Below are 9,376 nucleotides of genomic sequence, written 5' to 3'. Positions count from 1 at the left end.
TGGAAATAACAGTAGAATAATTCCCAGAGAAGATACAGATGAGCTAGGAAATTATTCTATGATTCAAGATAGTTGTTCCCTAGTGGCATTTATTTAGTTGTGAGAAATAGGACCTTTCAGAAAAATGGGCATGAAAATCTCCATCCTTACTCTCGGATGTAGTTCTTACTGGCTCAGGAAGAAGCATTACGAGATGTCCTATTTATAGGTAATATGACTATAAGAACAGCTAGACTTTGACCAGGAGTCATGGAGGGACCAAGCTCTGTCATACAGTGAGTCAGGAGCTACCAGAACTAGACAGCAACCAGCTGTGATCTAATTCCAAAAACACTTATCCTTCACTTGAGGCTTGGCATGACTGGAACTTAACATATACCTTAATACCCTTTTTCAAAGTGTGTTCCTGACTCAAAAGCACAGAGTTGTAATAAGACATATTCTCTTGTTTACCAATTAGGAGAAATACTGTTATTTGGAGGTCATATACATTGAATAGTTTCTTACACATCAACATTCTTTATTGGACATTTTGTTTATTTACATTTCAAATGTTACCCTTTCCTGATTTCCCCCCAAGAAACCCCCGATCCTATCCCCCTTCTTTTGCTTCTATGATGGTGTGTCCCCATCCTCCCATGCACTTCCACCTCTCTGCCCACACATTCCCCAACACTTACAACTTCCAATTTAAGCATACCTTAAGTGTTTGCTTCTGCGATTGTACTTGATCTCTCCCCATTTTCTATTGAAGCTACTTTGTAAACCACAATGTAACTATGCTGGCTTGTAGGGTCAGGTATTCATCTCCTGCTACTACTAGGCAGTATTCCATATGCACAGATAAACTTTGGAAGCCACCTCTATAGCCACATCTATTTCTGTAGATACCAGTGATCAAGACATCTCTGAGAACAATACAAACATAAAAAATGGCAGAGTTTAAAATGTATTTTATGATACTTAGTTTTACCCAAAATGGAATGTATTACTCTATATTAGTTATATGAATACTCAATTTCGACCACACATACCCAAATCCTTAATACTATAATATAATCTGTATATACATAACTAATTTGTAAATATTTTTCTCTTTAATACAACAACTTCAAAATGTATTGAGGTATAATACCAATACTATATACAAATTATTTTATAAAACTAATCATTGAGACACGCATTCGTATTAGCACAGAAAGTAAAAGATATGATTGGAAACAAGCTCCAAAGATGTTGGGAATATGAATGGACTTGAAAGTGTATCTTTTGGCCCTCTACATAATACACTTTTACTTTTCTGCTTACATTAATAAAAACATCAGTTTCTAATGCAAAAGCTATTCTTATGTAAAATGAGCTCCATTTCGAAGACTGATGCTTTCTACTTTTGACCTTCTTCACCTGTGATACAAACATTCAGAGGACATAGCATCTACTTGGGTGTTTCTCCATTATCTTCCTGGAGATAGAAAGATGAATAAGGCCAGTATACAGAGTGCTCTCATCCTACATCTTAAAATGTAGTTGGTACCAGTTATTTAATGTTGCATATAGTAAATGGAACAAATTACCAAGGAAATGTAATGCCTTCCTATTTGTAGTGACATAATAACATTATGAGTCTGAATATGCAAATCTTTCAGGTAGTACCCTCACATATATCAAGTGTGAGTGAATTTTATATTATAGTCTATAATCACTTCTATATTACACTTCATTTTTGATATATGTCCTTAAATATATCACTATATACATCATAATGCAAGTTGGCATCTCTATTAATGTTATATAAGATTATGGTAATAATAAAAAAAGTAATTTTGCCATTAAAAGGAGGAAACTTTTGATTGGTGACCATTCATTTAAAATTTACAACTGCATAGCTCTTCTGTCAGGGTGACATGTTTATGAGGCTGTTAACTTTTGACTGCTAGAAGGTTATAATGCACTTGGTATGACCCTTCTATGTTAAGTCAAGATCATAGGATTTAAGCTGATTATATGCCACTCAGAAAGAGAGAATAATAAAAAAGAGCTTCTTCTGTTTTAATGCATGACCATGACAAAATATGAGTGATTAATTTGTCTTAGAAATAGAAAGAAAACTCAGTAAATCAAGGAGGTAGTTAAGTGAGATGAGTGAAGTGACATAATATCACTGATGTGCAAATAATGTATAATAAGATTTTTTGATATTAAATTGACATTTAATAAAATTAGATATTACAAAAAGTTAATTTCTTATACATAAACATTAGATGGAATTTCTCACAATAATTTAAACATGCATATTTCCATATTATCTCTATAAATGCTGCTAAATGGGTCTGTTAGCTTTAAAAAAACCAGTGTTGAAATACATAGGCTTCAGATATAGAAGGCAATGATGATATTTATTTGACTCATGTTTTGTACATTTTATTTTCCTTTTTGGAAAATTTTTAAAGAAATCCTTTCTTATTCCATTTAGTACTATTACCATTCCATTTATTACCACTTATATTCACTTATATTTATGATAAATAAGTTGATATTATGATATATTAATATAATCTGGAATAAAAAGTAAAGCTAGTTGACATCCTCTTTACCTTTATACTTAACAGGATCTGTGGTTATTACATTCAAAATTAATTAATCAAGTTTGAAATCTATATTTTATATTTATCTTTATTCACCACAGTATGCAATTGAGTTTAAAATATTAACAGAAGAAAGCATTTTCCCCTGACTGAATCAAATTTTATGCATGTAGAACATCACTTTTCATCATTCAGCCTTGTAATAATTTGTTTTAGTTATTTTACTATGAAACACCTTGGCCAAGGCAACTTATAGAAAGACAGTTTATGTGGGATTATGGTTTGAGTGCTCACTTCTCAAACTGAAAACAGAACACAGAGAATAAAATTGAATTGGTGAGAGTTATGAAACTCTTTGGTTTTACTAGACAGGGTTTCTCTGTATAGTTCTTGTCCCGGAACTCACTCACACTGTAGACCAAGCTGGCCTCAAACTCAGAAATCCATTTGCTTCTGCTTCCCAAGTGCTAGGATTAAAGGCATGTGCCACCACTGCCCAGCTGAGTAGTAAAACTCTTAGAGCCACCTCTAGTAATATACTTATTCCATGATGGCCGTACCTCCTGAACATTTAAATAATCCTATACTGGGGACTGAGTATTCAATAGTCAACCTAGGGGAGGCATCTTATCCAAGTACCCACACCCCATTCACTCCATTCTCTGCTTGCACAAGCTTGACAGTTTTAGATTCTACACTAGTTTCGAGCCAGGGACATGTGTTTTACTGCCCAAGGCTCATATTCCTCATAATATCCATCAGTGTTGCTGTAACATTTACTGTTAATAGACTTATGTTTGATCCAGTATCAGAGTATGGCAGACAGTATGCAAAGCCACAGAAGGAAGGCTTACCTCTCTCGTTCATGTTTTGTTCCTGCCATCCTCTTTCTTATTCATATTACAGAAAGCTTCATCTGTGTAGCACAGCTTCTCTACAGAGTTACCAGTATACCCATCACTTGTCCAAATAGCTTTATTAATACTATGAACAATTGTAAGTTATCCATGAAGGTAAGGATCTCAGCCTCATGAAAATTGACCTCTCACAGAAGCATACAAACACAACAGTATCTGCTTCTTAGAGTCAGTGTTCAGACATATTGTTAATGAGGCACATCCATTTCATTTGCTCATTAGTTCTGGAGGTGATAGTTGCACCATTTTAAATTGTTTTCTGTGATAATTTAGGGTTTATTTATTCATTGTACTCATAAATTAGCTATTTAATAAGTAGATCCTAGATTGGAAATCTCTTACATAAAATAATTCATTAAAATAACTGTTATAACATTTTTCTGATGTGTTGAATTAACAAAAATTGATACTTGTGGTTATTCTAAGAAACAGTTTATATATGAAGTAGAGAGGTCCACTGTGTTCCATCCTTGTTCTTGAAAATAAAGCTGCTTCTTTCAGAAATTGGAAGTCAGATTTTAATAACTTCTGAAAACAAACTGCATTGAAGTTCATCAAATTATTACATATTACTGTAACAATATTTATGGCATCAAGCCTCAGGGAACTAGGAGGCCACTGTATTTGCCTGGCAATTGTCTGCATCGACAGTGACAGGAACTACAAAACTATCATATGTGAAGTATTTTCACTCGACTGGAATAATGAACATGCAAGGCTTGAGGACATTATGCTATCACCTCAAATTATAGTCAAAGGTGCAGAGTATAGCCATAGTATTTCCAAAAGACTATTTCTGATAACTTTAAAGATATTATATTTATTTTTAGTTATTCTAGAATTAAATTGTCACTTCATTTAATGCCTTATGTTCATATAGAAATTTTGCTATTTTATATAATTTCTACAATTAAAGATTGTGATGTCACATTAAATTTATAAACATAATCCTAGGTCCATACATATTCACTCTAAAAGACAGCAATGATTGCTATTTTGCAGTTCTTATCTTTTGCTTCAGCTAATTTTTTTTTCTCAGATACAGCACAATAGAGTTTCTGATCTACTGGAGGAGGCACATTTTCTTGATTGTTTATAATTTTGCAGTTGGTCTAGGCATCTGGCATTATGATTGAAGTGTTTCTTGGTATGGATACCTCTGTCTACCTTTACTTGGGTCCCACATGTTGAACTAAAGTCACTCGTCTTGTATAGCAAGTACAAGTGAACCTTTTCCCAATAGGGCATCTGAGTGGCCCAGTAACCAAATTAAAAAAAAAAACAAAAGGGAACAAGTATAAAAAATACCCAAATTAATACAATGCCTGTTGCATCAGAGAACACCAAGAAGATTGACTGATAGGTAAAATGACAGAAATACATGGGTAGATGATAGAAACAGAGTTTCAAGACTTTGTAGAAGCATTTTACTATTATGGACACTCATTTATATATGTCGATTTGTACATTAAACCTAGGGACAAAGGACATTTGCACATATTTTCCCATCTAATTTTATCATGAATATATAGTACACCTTTTATATGTATATGTATATATAATATGTGTGTGTATATATGTGTATTTATATGTGTGTATGTATGAGTGTTTATATACCATCATAAATGTTTATAATATACACCTTTACTATAAAATATAATGAACACTATGCAATCTAATTATGCATCTGATGAATTTTGCATATAAAATAATTATAAATGGGGAAGCTTCAATGTTTATTTTAAAATAAATAAAATAAGTTCTTGACTTTTAAAAAAATAATTATATTTTTTGGTTGTGAGCCTAGCCTTTAACGGCTGAGCCATCGAACTGAGTGCAGGGTCCCCAGTGAAGGAATTAGAGAAAAGACCAATGGAGCTGAGGGGTTTGCAGCCCCTTAGGACGAACAACAACATGGACTAACTAGTACCCTCGGAGCTCCCAGGGTATCAACCACCAACCAAGGACTGCAGCATGTGTATGGTAGAGGATTGCAAAATCGATCATCAATAGGAGGAGAGGACCTCGGCCCTGTGAAGGTTCTGTGCCCCAGTGTAGGGGAATGCCAGGGCCAGAAAGTGGGAGAGGGCGGGGTCGCAGGCATGGGGAGGGGGAAGGCAACACGGGTTTGTTTTTGTTTGTTTTTTTGTTTTTTGGAGGGGAAACTGGGAATGGAGAAATTCGCATGTAAATAAAGAAAATATCTAAAATAAAAATAAAAAAAAACAAAAAAAATAATTATATTTATCATTGCATTACAAAGAGCTAGAAGCCATCATTTAACCATGATATGATAAAACTAGAATCCAGAAAACATACTTACATTTTCCTCTAAAGTGTATATGTATTTGTGTGAACATAAAGCTGCATAGAGAATATTCCAGTCTTCATTATTCCCAGTGTCATGAGGAAGGTGTATTTTGTAGCTTTCTTGTAGAGTGCTATTTATAGCATGAAATACTCTTATAATGAAAAATTAGCAATACTCTGTAAGTAATGCAGATGATTGGATAACAATTTAGTATAAAATTATTAAAATGACATAGTTATTACCTCTTTGTTTCCATATTGACTAGATTTATTAAGATATATGTCGTCTAGTTATTATTATATAAATATGCATATAATGTAGTACATATATATGTACTTTCTATAAAATAGTTGCTATTAACTATGAATGCTATTGAAGAAACAGATTTCAATTGATTTCTTTGTCCACAGAGGCAAATTAGTGTGTTAGAATAGAAGAATGCTCAAGACAAAGGGACTTCATTTAATTTTTACATGAAAGTTTCAGCTGACTGTACTGAGCCATTTCAATTTTCTAGTCAATCAGAGTCCAATTATATTTAGAAGAGCTATATGCTGTTAGAAATAACCAGTGCCATATCTAAATGTGTGCTTCTGAAATTTACACGGACATTTAAAACCTAGTTTAAAACTTTAACTGATGTGTTTAAAGTAAAATAGTCATCGTTTTCTGATATATGATGCAGGCAAATTTCAAAGCACAAGGAAGTTACTTTTGTTATATAAACATTGTGTACATATTCTATGACATTTTTGATTACTTCCTTTAAAGACTTTTCTCTTTCATTTTGCCATGCCTTTGGAGAATATTATTACATATTATTAAGAGGAAAAAGTGGGTTTTATTTCTGTAGAAAATGTAGGTATTTTTATTAAGCACTAAATCATAAAAATGATTTATGGGCATCAAATCTGCAACTTAATTTATACTTTTCTGTTTCTCTCCTTCCAGCCCATTGTCCTTGATTGTTATCGCAAGGTCCTAAGCACACCTTCTCTTTATGGAATGAAATGTTATTATGCAGACCGCTAACTTATTTGGAAGCCAGTTGTACCTGACAAGAATGTGACTATGCTCAAATATATCCATTTACATGCAATAACTTGTGCTCCATAGCATTTCATGGGCACTATTCTAGAAGTTATTTGTTGTATAGAATTAGAAATGTATTAAAAATAATCTTGCAATAATCACCATCTAAGTATGATTATATTTACATACTCTGTTTATAGCCTTTTCATATGGAACTTTTACAATTGAAAAGAACAACCATTAGAACCTAGAGATTAAGTCATTTTTTTTAATTTATTTTTTTACTTATTCATCTTATAGTTCACTGCCCTCCCACCCTGCTCATGGTCATCCCTTTTCACAATCCTTCCTCCACCCCTTCCCTCTCCTCGGAGTGGGTGGAGTGGGTAGGAGGCCCCCTGGGTTTTCCTGCTACTTGGCAACTTCAAGTCTCTGGGAGTCTCGGTGCTTCCTCTCCCACTGAGGTTAGACAAGGCAGCCTAACTAGAAGAAGGTACAGGCAACAGGTTTTGAGATAGCCCTGCTTCCATTGTTCAAGACTTTGTTCATGAAGATCAAGCTTCACATCAGGTACATATTGTGTGAGAAGGCATAGGTCCAGTCTGTGTATATACTAGCTGTAACTACTAGTATTTTCTTTCTTTTTTTTTCCTCGAGACATGGTTTCTCTATATAGCTCCGGCTGTCCTGGAACTCACTCTCTAGACCAGGCTGGCCTCGAACTCAGAAGAAATCCACCTTCCTCTACCTCCCAAGTGCTGGGATTAAAGGCGTGTGCCACCACTGCCCGGCTACTAGTATTTTCTTAAATGAACATAAATATATAAAGTGTTTTTGTTTGTTTTGTATTTAGAAAAATATGGAACGCTTCACAAATTTGCATTTCATCCTTATGCAGGGGCCATGTAATCTTCTCTGTATCTGTATCTTTCCAATTTTAGTATATGTGCTGCGGAAGCGAGCACGCCAAACTCCCTTTAAGTCACTGTCTGTATCATTTGTGGGGCATTGGGTGATAAATAACTTCACAGCGTTTACATGTACTTCCAAAAATTTTGTATTAAATAAAGTTCCGACTGACAAAATGAGTCTTTTAAAGTTTGTAGTGATGACTCAGTTGTTAAAAGCATTGACTGCTCTTCTAGAGTTCCTAGGTTCAATTCCAAGCACGCACATAGCAGCTCAACAGCTGTAATTCTAGTTCCAGAACGTCTGAAACCTTCATGCAGACATTCATGCACACAAAATACTGAAGGAAATAAGTAAATAAGTAATCATAAAATTACCAATTTATTTAAATGAGTATACTTCTGAAATTTGAACATTTAAAATGGCATGTGAAATGTCTAGATAGTTAGAAAAGTGATAGCATGATTATATAAATTCATTTTAATTATAACTTTTAATCTTAGTGATCCATGCATTATCTTATTACATAATGTTCTGTCTTTACCCCTGGGAGAGAAACTTCTGGCTGTACAAAGAGCTTAATACATTTAACTATTTTAAGAATGATTCTGATATATATGTAAATTTTACATGTCAGAAAATGTATCTGAATCTTTGTAAAGATCAAGGAAACTATAAACTACGTGTGAGTTCTTAAACATTGCTTATTTGAAAGGTAAACACAAATGAGGATTAAGGATTTTGATAATGACCTTGAATTCAGGCACAGCCAGTATTTATATTTAATATTTTAAATTAACTTGAGAAAGTGTACTTTTAAGAAGGTCAACATGATTGTGAACAGAATAGAGGTCGGCCTATTAGCATGAGCATCCACTTAAATTTCAGGAAAATTAAATTTTTAGAATGAATCAATTGCATCCTGAATGTGGACCCCAACTAATTTTATTTTTAATATCAGAGCCAGAAAGGTTACTCGGGCAGTAAGGGTAATTGCTGCTTCTCTGACCTGAGTGCCATCCTCACACTCTAGGGTGAAAAGAATGGACTCCCCCAAACTGTTTCCCTAACCTGAGATGAAATACTGAGCCAAAAGCAATGGGCAATGTTAATTCAGTTCCTTTTGTAAAATTCACAGTTAGCTCCGAATGTTCATGAGGCAGAACTTACACTAAGGAGCTTTGGGATCCTCAATGAATTAAAGGGAGCTCACAACCGACCACTCCCTTTTTGGACAAGTCATTTTAATGACCTGGGTCATGTTGTGGGGCCTTGAAAGGAATCACTGTAAACATTTTCTCCATGCTGAGAGTAAATCACTGTGATTACAGACTCAGAAGCTAGGATGTAACTCTTTGCACATTGATTGTCTTGAAACCAGCACAATGGAGTAAAAAATAACCAACCTGTGACAAATTGACAGCTTACAGATGGCAACATAAGTTTTGGCACTTGAGCCCTTAGTTCAGTGAAAAGCAAGATTGATTCCCTGCCTTAAGTGGTCCTCCACTTGGTCTGAAAGATTGAACATGGCTTGTAAAGAAGAAATGGCTTTGAGGGTGGATTATTGTGTCTTAGAAGATTTGGAGCCTATTAGACCACCCAAAAGAAAAATTGCAGAT

General features: G+C 34.2%; 1 non-coding gene across 1 annotated transcript; it reads right to left on the bottom strand.

The window, feature by feature from the left end:
• Positions 1 to 7,698: 7,698 nt before the first annotated feature.
• LOC116071625 lies at positions 7,699 to 7,810 on the bottom strand. Its single transcript, XR_004111031.1, has one exon. It is a non-coding gene; the product is annotated as a U6 spliceosomal RNA (small nuclear RNA).
• Positions 7,811 to 9,376: the final 1,566 nt, after the last annotated feature.

This window comes from Mastomys coucha, unplaced genomic scaffold (assembly GCF_008632895.1).
Source record: "Mastomys coucha isolate ucsf_1 unplaced genomic scaffold, UCSF_Mcou_1 pScaffold22, whole genome shotgun sequence".
In the NCBI taxonomy this organism is placed as follows: domain Eukaryota; kingdom Metazoa; phylum Chordata; class Mammalia; order Rodentia; family Muridae; genus Mastomys; species Mastomys coucha.
Note: the sequence above shows the minus strand (reverse complement) of the source record. Positions and strands in the feature narration are given on the sequence as shown.